Here is a 15032-nt window from a genome sequence, read left to right on the forward strand (position 1 = left end):
ATAGCTGAATTCTCTTGCCCGATGGATCCTCAGCCTCCACTTTCAAGGCTGCTCAACCCAGCTCTGGACCGGTCTGATGGGGATAATATTCTCTCCCAGTGTTACCTTAAAGATGTGACTATCTCCCTGTGGTGTCTAGCTGTTCGTCCTTGTTCTCCCCAAACTTCCTCACAAAGCAAGACTGCTGTTTTTCCACGATAGCCCCTAAGAAGCATGACGATTCCAACTCAGTCCTGTCCCCCAATGCCCAGGTGCCTCTTCCCTGGACTAAACTGCCCTTGTTCTTCAACTGTTATTTTAAACCATGATTTTGAACCTCCTGGTCAACCTATCCTGTCTTGTGAACATATTTCAGGTACCCTCTCAAATGAAGTCAGCTTTAAACTGAGTGATGAAAGAACTGAATGAGCAACGCTATAACTGTGAGAAGGGTTCCAGGAGGAGGGGAAGGCAGAGGCAAAACCCTGAGGCAGAGGCATGCTTGCAGCTCCTAGAACAGCAAGGAGCACAGTGCTGCAACAGAAGCATGAGCCGAGCGGAGTGCAATCAGAAATGAGGTGAGAGGGCCGGGCGTGGTGGCTCATGCCTGTAATCCCTGCACTTTCAGAGGCAGAGGCAGGTGGATCACCTGAGGTGAGGAGTTCAAGACCAGCCTAACCAAACTGGCAAAACCCCATCTCTACTAAAAATACAAAAAAATTAGCCAGGCATGGTAGTGGCGCCTGTAATCCTAGCTACTAGGGAGGCTGAGGCAGGAGAATCACTTGAACCCAGGAGGCTGAGGTTGCAGTGAGCCGAGATCATACCACTGCACTCCAGCCTGGGTGACAGAGTGAGACTCCATCTCATAAAAACAAAAAATAAAAAACTCATTAACTCATTTTTTGGAGGGGTCAAATACATCCTTACAGTACATTGCACCAATTCCTCAGATAGACCTCGAAGCAAAATGCCATGGGAGGTCATGGGAGAGAGACTGGGGCAGTGCAGTGCCCTAGATCACAGGGTTTACTGTCTTTGACATGTTTGAGAAACCCTGAAACAAAATATTTTGATGCCTTTTAATAAGTGTAGAAGGGCCATTGTCTTAGAGAATAAAGGAGGCTGCACCCACTCCCCCAGTCTCAGCAGCATGTGAAGTTCAAAGGTCTGATCCTGGCCAAGAAACCTGCCCCCTCCCAGGGTCATTGGCAGTCTCACCAAGGGCTTCTGGAGACAAAATGCTTAGGAAAACAGTGAAGAAGTCCAGAAGCTCCAGTTTGGAATTTTACCAAATTCAGTACCTACATCCACGTACAAACACTCCATCCTCCAACTAGAATAGCTGAATTCTCTCGCCCAGTGGTTCTTCAGCCTCCACTTTCAAATATCCTGAAGCTGTTCAACCCAGCTGCAGACACATCTGACGGGGATAATGTTCTCTCCCAGTGTTACCTTAAAGATGTGGCTATCTCTCTGTGGTGTCTACTCTTCATCCTTGTTCTCCCCAAACTTCCTCACAAAGCAGGACTGCTGGTTTTCCAAGACAGCCCCTAAGAAGCATGATGATTCCAACTCAGTCCTGTCTCCCAATCCCCCAGTGCCTCTTCCCTGGGCTAAACTGCCCTTGTTCTTCAACCATTTTTGTTTTGTTTGTGGTTTTTTTTTTTTTTTTTTTTTTGCTTTTCTGATTTTTTTTGAGACAGTGTCTCCCTCTGTCGCCCAGGCTGGAGTGCAGTGACGCATTCTCGGCTCGCTGTAACCTCCGCCTCCTGGGTTCAAGCGATTCTCTTGCCTAAGCCTTCCGAGTAGCTGGGACTACAGGTGCGCGCCACCACACCTGGCTTATTTTCTGTATTTTTAGTAGAGACAGGGATTCACTGTGTTATCTAGGATGGTCTTGATCTCCTAACCTCGTGATCCTCCCATCTTGGCCTCCTAAAGTGCTGCAATTACAGGCTAAGCCACCATACCCAGCCCTTCAACTATTATTTTAAGCCATGATTTTGAACCTCCTGTTCATCCTGTCCTGTCTTGTGAACATGATTCAGGTACCTTCTCAAATGAAGTCAGCTTTAAACTGAGAGATGAAGGAAATGAATGAGCAATGCTATAACTGTGAGAAGGTTCCAGGAGGAGGGGAAGGCAGAGGCAAGACCCTGAGGCAGAGGCATGCTCACAGCTCCCAGAACAGCAAGGAGCACACTGCTGCAACAGAAGCATGAGCCGAGCAGAGTGCAATCAGAAATGAGGTGAGAGGGCTGGGCATGGTGGCTCATGGCTGTAATCCCTGCACTTTCGGAGGCAGAGGCAGGCAGATCACTTGAGATTAGGAGTTCGAGACTAGCCTGGCCAAATTGGCAAAACCCCATCTCTACTAAAAATACAAAAAAAAATAGCCAGCTGTGGTGGTGAGCACCTGTAATCTCAGCTACTCCAGAGGCTGAGGCACGAGAATCTCTTGAACCCAGGAGGCTGAGGTTGCAGTGAGCCCAGATTGCACCATTGCACTCCAGTCTGGGTGACAGAGCAAGACTCCATCTCCAAAAAACAAAAAGAGAAATGAGGCAAGAGGCAGTCACAGGTTAGTTTAGGCTGGGTCTTATAGGTAGACCTGGACCCGGGATAAACTTCCAAGTAATGAGAGTGGCATTATTAGATTGATTTTTGAAAGACATCACAATGCAGTTTGAGAGGCAGGCAGCAAGAGATGATAGAGAAGACCTCTGAGGCAGTGGCCACTGTGGTCTGGGAGCATTGACACGGCATGTCTTGGTGCACAGACATTGGTCCTGGTCCCTGCAGTGGGGATGAGGGGGAACTCAGAGGCCGAGGTTGGAGAATCTTAACATCAAGGGTTAACTTTAGTATTTTTTATTTTTATTTTTTATGCTTACGATGTGTCTGGCACTTTTCTAAGTGTTGTAGATCCTGGAACAAGGGTTTTGTAAGAATTACAGCCCCCTTTTACAGCTAAGGCAACTGGGATGCAGAGAAGTAATGACAAACTCCACAGGAAAAAATCTGGTGCTGCTGGGAAAAGGTCTTGGGCTTCCCAACTGCCAGCCCCACACTCTTCTGAAGTGTTCTTGTGTTCATCTTTGTGTTCAAAGCCTCAAGAACGTACATTTCCATCCAAGATCAGCATATTAGGGGGTGAGACCAATGTCCTTACCAGACTGCAGCAGTGTTGTCCACGGAACCAACCCCATTATGTCACAGCTGGATGTGGAGGAGCAAACCGGGCAGAGTCGCTTTGTGAAGGGCTTCAAGTTGCTCTGCCAACCAATAGGGAGTCATTAATGATTCCATGGTCCCCTTGGGCCATTGGCATGACATTGATAACGGAGATGAAGAGATTTGTGTCCTTGATCTCCAAGGCTAGGCAGAGATAGAGCTCATCGCCAGGTTCCAAATTAGCAGACAAGGCCCTTGGAGAACTTGTGGGGCTAATTAGTATTAGGGATGAGTTTAGAGATGAGCTTGTGTGCACACGTTCTCAGGACGGTCCCATTGGACACATCCTTGGTTCTGAGTGTTAATTAAAGCTTCTATACTGCGGCTTGAAATTTAGCAGGAAATAAATTAACATAGGTTAATTCCACAGACAGAAGAGATCATCCCTCCTTGAAGTCTCATTCTCTTCCATATTTGGGCAGCTGGACAAGTTCCAGGGGCACCACTTGGTGATCTTAGAGTTCATTCTCCAGATTTGTTGTAGTCCCTATAGTATCTCTCTAATTAGCAATGTCAGAGTCTTCCTCCTGGCTCCCAAATCTCTTAGGTTAATTGAAGGGCAGAGTGGTGAGGGGAAGTCTGAAAGATTGGGGTTGAAATTCTTGTTCTGACAGTAACTAACTCTGAGACCTTAAAGTTGCAGAGCCTCTGAGTCTCAGTATCTCCATCTGGAAAATGGGAATGAAAAGAACAAAATGCCTCCTGGAGCTAGTGTGAAGATCAGAGGACTGAGTGATATCCAAGGAAAAGGCATGAAGTGAGCCCTCGGGAAAGGGCTGCCTCCATGTGCTTAGTCCTGGAGTGTGTCTGGTCACTGTCCTCCAGGTACCTTTGGAGAAATGCACCCTCCTGATTCTAATCTACAGCAAAAAGTACAGATGTATCTCCAGTGCCCTAGGGCTAGTGCTTTGTGCAGAGGCACCCTGGTACCCAGAGATACTGGGTCTTTCACTGTGTTGCCACATGAGCCTCCAATGAGAAGGAGCTGCCAGACACCAAGGGGCGAATCCACAGTAAGGAGGGCTCGGATTGTACTTGGCACTTGGATTTGGTCCAGTAATGGCAGAGATGATGAAGAAAGCCCTTCTTCTAAATGGTTCCAGAGACTTCTGCAGATCATCATATATTAGGACTCTGTGGGGGTCATTAGTCAGAACCCTGTCCACCTCACCCAGGGAAATCTGACCATCCAAGGCATGTGGCTCCTAGTGCATTTAACTCCCAACAGAACCCACATCACTCCCTCACTTTGATAAAAGGCTGCTCTGAAGCAGCTGGAACCCGCTCTGGGGGTCAGTGCAATGGGCAGAGTCCCTGGGAACAGCCTTGAGTTGATGGGTGCAGAATATCAATGCTGCAGCTCCTTGGCCCCTGCCTAGGGCAGCTCTGAAGTATGACCTACACCGTTTCCCGAGCTCCTCTGAGGGGTTGAGCCAAAATCACCCTCCATGGGCCTTTGCTTGACATCACAACCTTGCTTGGTCTCCTCCCCTACACAAGCCCACTGCCCCACAACCACACCAGTGTTTTCAGGTGCGCACTTCCTAATGCAGCACTTTCGCATTCCTTATTTCAGGATCTGCTTCTGGGGAAGCCAACCAAAGGTAGAAGGAAATTCAGATAACAAATATTTTGTACTCACTATGTGCCAGTCACTGAGTTAGAAGGTTTTTCTTATTTTTAATACATTATCTAATTGTATTATCATAATTAATGTTTGGGGATTTTTAGAGGTAAGGAAACTGGAGCTCAGAGATTTAAGCAACTTGCCCCAGGTCACACAGCTGGAAACGGGTGAGCATCTTAGCCCAGTAATCCGGTCCTCTTGCCTCTGCCTCTTTGGCTTGGAGGGTAGGGTAGAGATGGAGGCAGGAATGCTGAGAGCATCTCCAGGACGCTGCAAAGCTTCTGTCTCTTCTATATGTTGAAGTTTCTGTGCTGTATTTTATTTTTAAAATAGGTTCTATTTTAAAAAGAGAAAGCTGAAAGCCAGTGCATTTTATCTTCTCCACGGGACAGCAATGAAGATAAAATGAAATAATGACTGTAAAGTGCTTAGCACAAAGCTTGGCACACGGCATACAGCTCGTAAATGTCTGCAGACAGGATTATATATTTATAATGTGCACGCACAATTTATGTGTGCTTGTCATAAATATGCCATCTATAATTTAAGAAAACAAATAATTTACCTATTTTCAACAGATGCAAATACTGTCTATGTCTAGTTAGTAGAAATAAATTATAGAAGCATGCATATATGCATTATTTCTACCTATATATTTATTTAGAGTTAGTGGATACAAATGATTTGACTCGGCTTGGCGTGGTGACTCCCGCCTGCAATCTCAGCACATTGGGAGGCCTAGGCAGGTGGATCACCTGAGGTCAGGAGTTCAGGACCAGCCTGGCCAACATGCTGAAACCCGTCTCTACCAAAAAATACAAAAATTAGCTGGGTGTGGTGGCAGGTGCCTGTAATCCCAGCCACTTGGGAGACTGAGACAGGAGAATTGCTTGAACCCAGGAGGCAGAAGTTGCAGTGAGCCAAGATCGTGCCATTGCACTCCAGCCTGGGTGACAAGAGTGAAACTCTATCTCAAAGAAAAAAAAACAAAAGATTTGACTCTAAGTTATGTGCATGCGTGATTCTGTGTGATTCCTCACAGTAATGTAGCAGGTTCTGGGATGTGGGTCCTTAAGAAAGGTGAAAATTGGCCAGGTACAGTGGCTCACACCTGTAATCTGAGCACTTTGGGAGGCCAAGACAAGTGGATCACCTGAGGTCAGGAGTTTGAGACCAGCCTGGCCAACATGGTGAAACCGTTTCTACTAAAAATACACAAATTAGCCAGGTGTGGTGGTGCATGCCCGTAATCCCAGCTACTTGGTAGGCTGAGGCAGGAGAATCCCTTGAACCCAGGAGGCGGAGGTTGCAGTGAGCTGAGATGGAGCAATTGCACTCTAGCCTGGGTGACAAGAGCGAAACTCCACCCTCCCCACCCACCCCCCCAAAAAAAAAAAAAAAAAAAAAAAAAAAAAAAGAAAAAGAAAAAGAAAGGTGAAAATTGGCCAAGTGCAGTGGCTCACACCTGTTATCCCAGCACTTTAGGAGGCCGAGGCTGGCGGATCATCTGAGGTCAGGAGTTCAAGACCAGCCTGGCCAACATGGTGAAACCTCCATCTCTACTAAAAATATAAAAATCAGGCTGGGCGTGGTGGCTCATACTTGCAATCCAGCACTTTGGGAGACCGAGGCAGGTGGATCATCCGAGGCCAGGAGTTCAAGACCAGCCTGGCCAACATGGTGAAACCCTGTCTCTACTAAAAATACAAAAATTAGCCAGGTGTAGGGGCACAAGCCTGTAATCCCAGTTACCCAGGAGGCTGAGGCAGGAGAACTGCTGGAACTTGGGAGGTGGAGGCTGCAGTGAGTCAAGATCATGCCACTGCACTCCAGCCTGGGAGACAGAGCAATACTACGTAAAAAAAAAAAAAAAAAAATCAGCCCGGCGTGGTTGGGGATATCTATAATCCCAGCTACTCAGGTGGCTGAGGCAGCAGAATCGCTGGAACCTGGGGAGTCTGAGGCTGCAATGAGCCAAGATTGTGCCACTGCACTGCAGGCTGAGCAACAGAGTAAGAATCTGCCTCAAAAATTAAAAATAAAAATAAAAAAAGGAAAGAACAGAACAGAAAAGAAGAAAAGAAAAGAAAAGTGGAAATCAGCTTGATACCCCCACCTCAGCCCTATCCCTACTCTCACCCTCATTGTCTGTGTGTTTTTCAAAAACGGAGGGAATTTTCCTCACCATCATCTGCTCATCCCATCCCTGTGCCGCTGTCCACCGGCAGAGAGTACCCACAGACGATTGTCCATCCAGGTGTGGGCCACCCCTGCCCCAGACCCAGAGCTCCAGGCCGCATCCACTCATCACATAGCAAATACTTGGCAGGACCTACTGCGTGTCATGTCCTGTGATAAACACTGGGACAGACGCAGCAGAGAAACAGCAACGACAAAAATTCAACAGACACTCCCCCTGTTCCCGTAGTGAGGGAGATTGATAACAATCAACCAATGTATACACAAATGTGTATGACTAGCTGCAGTAACTCTACAAATGCTGTAGAAAGAAAACTGTTTCATGAGTCTAGAAGGACAGAAGGGTTCTCTGCAAAAGAGACATGTGAGAGGAAATCCAAAGATGAATAGGTGTTAGTCAATGGAGTGAGAAAATCTTCAGATGGAGCTAGGACCCTAAGGTGGAAGGGAGCAGGGGACGCTCAGGCACAGAGCCGGTACCCAGAGAGGATGAGCAACATGAGGCTGGAGAGGTGGTGAGGGCCATACAGGCCACATTAAACACATAGGGCTGGATTGCCTGCAGGACCAGGGAATTATTGAGTGATAAAGTTCAGAATTTGCACAAAGCACCCGAGTGACCAAAGAAAAATGGATGGTGGGAGAATAGAGAAGGCACAGGCAGCTGCCAGTCCAGAAGCTGCCCATTGCTCCATTGTTCAAAATAAGCCAGCAATCCCCTTCCCCCTGGGGGCTCACTGATCTATGATTTAGGGGCATGCTGCACCCACCACACCACCAAACATTACCCACTCTCACTCCCACCTACTCCCCTTTGGCCACATGGACAAATATTAATAGATTATTTCCCAATCCCCAATTTTCCTTTCATTCCACTTTGAGAAATAAAATCAGATTCAGAACATGGAACAACTTATTAAAAACGTAAACTCACTCCTGGCCTCTGTGTGTTTGTAATGAAAGGTATTTTTTAATCAAAAGAAATGTCTAACTTACTGCAGGGCTCAGTTTGCTGAAATTACTCTGTGTGAAATGCCACTTTTCTATAGGACATGGGCTGGCATCAGGCAGAGAATTAAGCAGCTGTCTCAGCTGGCTCTAATCAGCTCTTTAAGAGGCCACACACCTGGGAACACATCAAGATTGGAGGAGTCTGAGGCTCATCACCAAGAAGGTGTTTGAGGCAGATATGTTTGAAAATAGATGAACCCCTGAATAAAGCCTGCCCCGAGGAATGGAACAAGTTGATTTCATTCACTCAACTGTTCAAAAAATATTTATTGGGCTTCATCTATGAGCTTGACTGTCTCAAGACATGAAACATCTAGAAATGACTCCCATAAGGTTCCAGCCATCAAGGAACGCCCAAACTGGTGGGGAGTCAGATAGGTCAATCACAAACTGCAGCACAATGAGCCAATTATAAACTACAATACGATAATGAGAGCCCTCAAGGAGAGATACACAGTGGGAAGACAGAGGAGGAAGAATGAGCTCCTCATATTCCAGGAAAGGAGAAGAGCTTCCCCCAGGGAGGAAGCATTTTACCTGAAACTAGTCAAGACCCTTTCTGTTGCGAGGGACTTATCCGGACTCAACTTGGCTTAAATGAAAAAAAGGGAATTTATTGACCCAAGTAAACAAGTCCAAAGGTAGAGCCTCAGGCATGGATGGACCCAGGGAACCTGGCCAAGGGATAGGCCCCTTCATTCGCAGGCCCCGGGGCAGCTCTCTCTCCACCTCCTGGCTTGGCTTTTGCTCTCACCAAGCTTTAGGCTTGAGCACATTTCCCTAAATAGTGGTCAAGCAGCCCCCAGAGCCTCCAGCAACTCCAGAGAAGAAAAGAGTGTATTTCCCAGTAGCTCCAAGAGTAGTCCTGGGCCCACTGTCTTTGGCCTGGCTTAGGTCTTGTGTCTCCCTGGGCCAATCCCTGCTACTAGCAAGTGTGAACCCAGAAAATCTGAGACAGGTCTCAGTTAATTTAAAAAATTTATTTTTGCCAAGGCTGAGGACGCAGCTGTGACACAGCCTCAGGGAGTCCCGATGACCTGTGCCCAGGGTGGTCAGGGCAAAGCTTGGTTTTCTGCATCTGAGGGAGACATGAGACGTCAATCTATACATGTAAGAATACATTGGTTCAGTCTGGAAAGGCGGGACAACTTGAAAGGAAAGCAGGAAGACTTACAGCGGGAGGGAGCTTCAGGTCACAGATAGGAGAGACACAAACTGTTACATTCTTTTGAGCTTCTGTTTAGCCTTTTCAAAGCAGGCAAATCAGATGTGCATCTCTCTCAGTGAGCAGAGGAGTGACTTTGAACAGAATGGGAGGCAGGTTTGCCCTAAGCAGTTTCCAGCTTGAGTTTTCCTTAGTGATGTTGAGGGGCCAAGATATTTTCCTTTCATGCAGGGGTAGGAGGTGTTGGCTGGGGTAGGCCTGGGCCATGCGCCCATCCTTGCAGTCAGAGAAATGGGGAAGAGGTTGTGCCAACCTTTCCTAGTAACACTTATTCCCAAACATTCATTAAGGAATATTGTGAACCAACCACTGCCATGAGAGAAGAGGGGGCACCAGGACAAAAAGAATAGAATTCTCTGCCCTCGGGGAGCTTACAAACGAGTAAAAGACTTAGTGGAGCGGATGCACGAAGCACAAGCACTCGGGGAAATAAACCAAGGAATGGGGGTGCAGTGCTGGGAGAGGGGCCCAGGCTGCTGTATTAACAAGGGGAGTTGAGGATGGTCTCACTAAGAAGGAGACACCATTCGTACAGAAGCTGAAGGGGCTGAGGCCTGAGCCAAGTGACTCTCTGGGATAAGAGAAAATGTAACAGAGGAGGGAAGTTGTTTTTTTGTTTGTTTTTTGTTTTGTTTTGTTTTGTTTTTTAAGGTGGAGTTTTGCTCTTGTGGCCAAGGCTGGAGTGCAGTGGTACCATCTCAGCTCACCACAACCTCTGCCTCCTAGGTTCAAGCAATTCTCCTGCCTCAGCCTCCCAAGTAGCTGGGACTACAGGCGCCCACCACTATGCCCAGCTCATTTCTGCATTTTTATTTGAGACAAGGTTTCACCAAGTCGGCCAGGCTGGTCTCAAACTCCTGACCTCAGGTGATTCACCCGCCTCGGCCTCCCAAGGTGCTGGGATTACAGACGTAAGTCACAGCACCCGGCCAGGAAGACCCATTTTTAAGGTTCTGAGAGAGCAAGGGCCTGACAGCTTTCAGGAGCAGCGAAGAGCCCCCTAGCTTGACCCAAGTGAGTGACCAGGAGAAGAGCATGTCAGACGGGGGTGGGAAGGCGGGGCCGGAGCATGTGGCACCTTAGAAAGCGTGGGAGAGGTGGCACCCCAGGGGAAAATTAAGATCCTCTGATCAGAGACCCAAGGATGGATCCTGGGGAGATGAGAGAGAGGTGCCTTGCTCAGGGTCCTAGAGGAGCATGAACGGACAGGTGAGGAGAGAGTGGCCCCGATACAGGGAATGGCAGGAAACAAGGGCAGAGAGGTTAAAGATAGAGTGCGTTCTAGGAGTCAGCTGCTGTTTGGGCTACAATATTTAAAGAAAGAGACTGCGTCTGGGTCAGAGTTGCCAGGAGGAGACACAGGAAGGAGAAGGACCAAGCGTGCGGCTACGCTTTGCTCCAGGCCCCTGATGGAACCATGCTGATGTTCAAGAGAGTCTCTGGAGGCAGAAGACGGCTCACACAATCAGTTTGCCTCCTAATCTCCTATCCCAGGAAACCTGCAAATATTAAAATGACCACTCAAGGAGAACATAATTTGATTTCAGGTTTAATTGAAGGACTTTGTGTAAATGTGGAGATTTAGGGAGAGAAAATTATTCCTGGAGATGGTTTCATTTGCATTTCCTTCCAAAAACATGGCAAGCTGCGTATTTAAAATGCTAGATGAAGAATATTGCAAACAGATAACCATCTATTTTCTCTCCCTAGAAAGGGTAGATGACATTTGGGATCCCCTTGGCAGATAATAATATTAGTGAATATTTTAAAAATACCGAAGCTGGCAAAGCATTGTGCACATGTGTATATCATTAGCAGAAACAGTAGCAATTAACATAATGGAGTTCTACCCCACATAGAGTGTGAAGGACCCAGAGTCCTAGAAAATCTAGTCCCACCCAGCAGACACATGAAATTCAGCAAACCCTTGGGGAACTTCATCAATATGCCACAAACTGGGCCAAGCCCTGGGGGAAACTGGGTTTCTGTTAGAAGCCAGGATGGTCCTGGAAACCAGAAAACATGAACTAGAAACACAGCCCTCCAGAATAAGAAGAACAACTCCATAAAAATGGTCCCAAGCACAAGCTCTGACCTTATTTCGGTATTTGTAGAGCATTTTACAGTTAGCAAAGTACATGCTCGTGCACTAACTTCTTGCCCTCACAGCAACCCTGTGCAGTAGGAATTGGTCCAGATCTGCATCACTTTGGTGTTTTGGTGAATAGGACTTGATCTTTATCTTAAAATTCTGGATGACCTAATCCAGCACCTCCTTCTACTTGCTTCCTGGCTTCTACTGTCAGCCTAAGAGCCATGATTTTCATTGATTTAATTCTCAGAATAACCTATGAGGTCCCTACCTTCGGGTTAGGACATTGAAATCTAGACTGAGTCAACTGCTTCAAGGTCACTGTCTAGACTTGACCCCAGGCTGTCTAGGAAGCTACACTCTTCACTACTACTTCCCTATACCTATACCACAAATGTGGGTGAATGTGGGTGTACTCAGCCCTATGCTTGTTGTCTGAGGGTCGAGACTTGGATGTGAATGCAATTTTCAGCAAGGTGTCCCCCTTTTTTTTTTTTTTTAAGACAGAGTCTCACTCTGTCGTCCAGGCTGGAGTACAATGGCATGATCTCCTCTCACCACAACCTCCATCTCCCAGGTTCAAGCACTTCTCCTGCCCTCAGCCTCCCGAGTAGCTGGGACTATAGCTACTGTACCACCACGCCCAGCTAAGTGTTTGTTTGTATTTTTAGTAAATACGGGGTCTCGCCATGTTGGCCAGGCTGGTCTCGAACTCCTGACTTCAGGTGATCCACCTGCCTTGGTGTCCCAAAGTGCTGGAATTACAGGCGTGAGCCTCTGCACCGGCCAAGGGGGACTTTTTAAAGTGCCTATTTTTACTGGGTAAATAAAACAAATAGTTAATTTTTTTTTCTTGTGTTGACTGGTAGTGTTTGTAGAAGGACCTTGTGAAACCAATCCTCGCCCTGGCCCAAACAGCCTCTTGGTCAAGCTGGTTGTGTTGCTGCTGTTTACATCTCCTGCTCTGAAATTCCACAAAGAAACCCACTGCGGAAATCCTGAAGGCCACCTGGAGACTGTTCCCTTCTCCAGGGGCTTCTTTGGAGGCTTTGATCCTTTATGGGAAGGATATAGTTGGAAGAAGGAAGCAGCTGCTAGGAAGGAGACCCAAGGGGGCACCTGAGAAGTAGGAATTTAGAGCTGGGAACAGGGTCACCTGAGACCAAAACCTCACTCTTCCACTAAGAGGCTGCGTAGCTTTGAAAAGCCACTCTATTTTCCCTCTGGGTCTCTTCAGGAGGGGGAAGGGATGGGTCAGAAATCTAATACCCACCACAATAAGTAATTAGAAGAGGAAATATTTTTCTGAGCCAAGACGAGCTGACCATGTTATTAAAACACATGACAGTTACCATCTCGTCAAATCCTTACCACAAAGACTGGGGTGAGCCTCCCCAGTTTCCACATCAAGATATGGAAGAGGAGATGAGGTAGCCAGCCTACTGTCACAGGAAAAGAGGTGGCAGAAACAACTTCAAAGGCAAGCCCTCCCGGCACCAACGTCGAACACATGGACGCCCTCTTTTGGGTGGTCTTTCATTAGGATGCTCTGTGAGGGTCAATTCTGACGTCTTAGGAGCTGATGCTTCCAAGTAAAGTTGAAATTAGTCCCTGCAACATTAACCGCAGTATGTTTTTCCTTTTAAAGATGACAAGCGGGCCGGGCACGGTGGCTCACCCCTGTCATCCCAGCACTTTGGGAGGTCAAGGCGGGCAGATCACCTGAAGTCGGGAGTTCGAGACCAGCCTGACCAACATGGTAAAACTCCATCTCTACTAAAAATACAAAAATCAGCCAGGCATGGTGGTGCATGCCTGTAATCCCAGCTCCTCAGAAGGCTGAGGCAGGAGAATCGCTTGAACCCAGGAGGCGAAAGTTGCAGGTGAACCGAGATTGTGCCATTGTACCCCGGCCTGGGTGACAAAGTGAGACTCCATTTCAAAGAAAACATTAAAAAATAAATAAAGTAACAAGCATTAAGCCTGACTTTGTGGGAAATTAATTTCAGTGTTTCCATGCAAGTCAGGAGGGTCTTGGGAGGCCAGGCAGGTCACATCACCATGAGCCTTCTCCCGCCCTCCCTGTCTTTCAGGGCATGGCTCTGTGTTTCCCACAACCATCCAGTCAGATACCTCAGCGTCTGCCTCACGCCACCTCCTTCCCACTGAAATCCAATGAATCACCCACTCCTACCCCGCACTACAGCCCCATTCCCACTGCCTGACATCAAGCTCTGTGTCTGGCTGCAGTGTCAAGAGTGGTAATGCCTCCTTTCAGAGCCAACACCTTATGGTGCCAAAATTTACAGGTATTCAAATTATTATGACTCTGCTTAGCCTGCATTGATTATTCACAGGGTGCTTCACAGTTTGTAAAGCTCATCCACACATACGGCAGTGTTGGGATGTGCTGTCAGTTTCACCAAACTTGGAATCTTCAGGGTTCAGGAAGCTCCCCTTCCATGGTCCCCCAATCCCACTGACACCTTCACACCACTCCCTTTGAAAACCTACAAACTGCCATTGCCCTCAAAGGCCAGCTCAAATGCCACCTGCTCTAGGGAGCCTTACACCCTCCCTTGGACTTCTGGCCCTGCTTCCTCTGGAGTTCCATACCTCACATTGTCCTTGGTGCAGCATTTTCCAAGTTGTGTTGCAATTTAGTCATCACTGATTCTCCCTGCTGGGTGAGGAGCACCACAAGAGCAAATGGCTCAGTTAATATCTGAGGGTATGAAGAGTGAATGAAATGGATGGATAGATGAATGAATGAGTACCCAGCTTCTTATTACTTAAGCTTATTAGCCCATAGGCTTCTGTATTAGCTAACTTCCCTCCACTCCCTGATTCCCTAAGTCAACACGGTGCCATCCTCACACTCACCACACAACAAATTTATGAGGGCCTCCTGTGTCCCCAGGACTATGCCAGGTATGAGAGACACAGGTGAGCCAGAAAGGTAAGGCCCCTGCCTGTCCTCGTGGAGTTTCCATTGTGCATGTACACAGTCAGGGCACTTCTCACACAGATGTTTTGATATTCATCACTCCAAATCTCTGCAAAGACCAGGACTATGTATGACTGATCTTCATACCCCAGCACCCAGCTCAGTGTATGGTGAATATGAGTACTCAGTGAATGTTTGCGGGATGGATGGGTGGGTAAGTGGAAAGAAATTCACCACAAGCCAGGTTTCTTTGCCTGCCCCCATTTCTGGGTTCTATCCAGGACCTAGGAGTAAACTGTAAACATATTTCCTAACATTCCAGAATTCCAGGCAGCACCCTGAGTAATGAATGCTTTTATTCTTAACCTATTCATGCTCAAGACAGGGCCATTGGTAAAGCCTGCATGAGTGTTTGTGTGTGCGCCCCCCTCCCCACCCTCCAATACACACACATTTATTTATATCTATCACCAGTTCATTTGCAAAACATGGAACAGGATCCTGTAGTCAAAACCTACTTTGGTGACGGTTTAGACATCAAAATAAAGATGAATAGTTGTGTCTGACATGCTGGGACCACTTCAACAATGCTGTCTTTACACACACACACACACGCACACCCACATACACAAACACATGTGTGTATGCACGTATACCCCATTTGGAAACAGTCCTCACCTTATGGCTCAAGACAAACATTAACTCATGCCAAGAA

The sequence above is a fragment of the Macaca thibetana genome, chromosome 8, assembly GCF_024542745.1.
Source record: "Macaca thibetana thibetana isolate TM-01 chromosome 8, ASM2454274v1, whole genome shotgun sequence".
In the NCBI taxonomy this organism is placed as follows: domain Eukaryota; kingdom Metazoa; phylum Chordata; class Mammalia; order Primates; family Cercopithecidae; genus Macaca; species Macaca thibetana.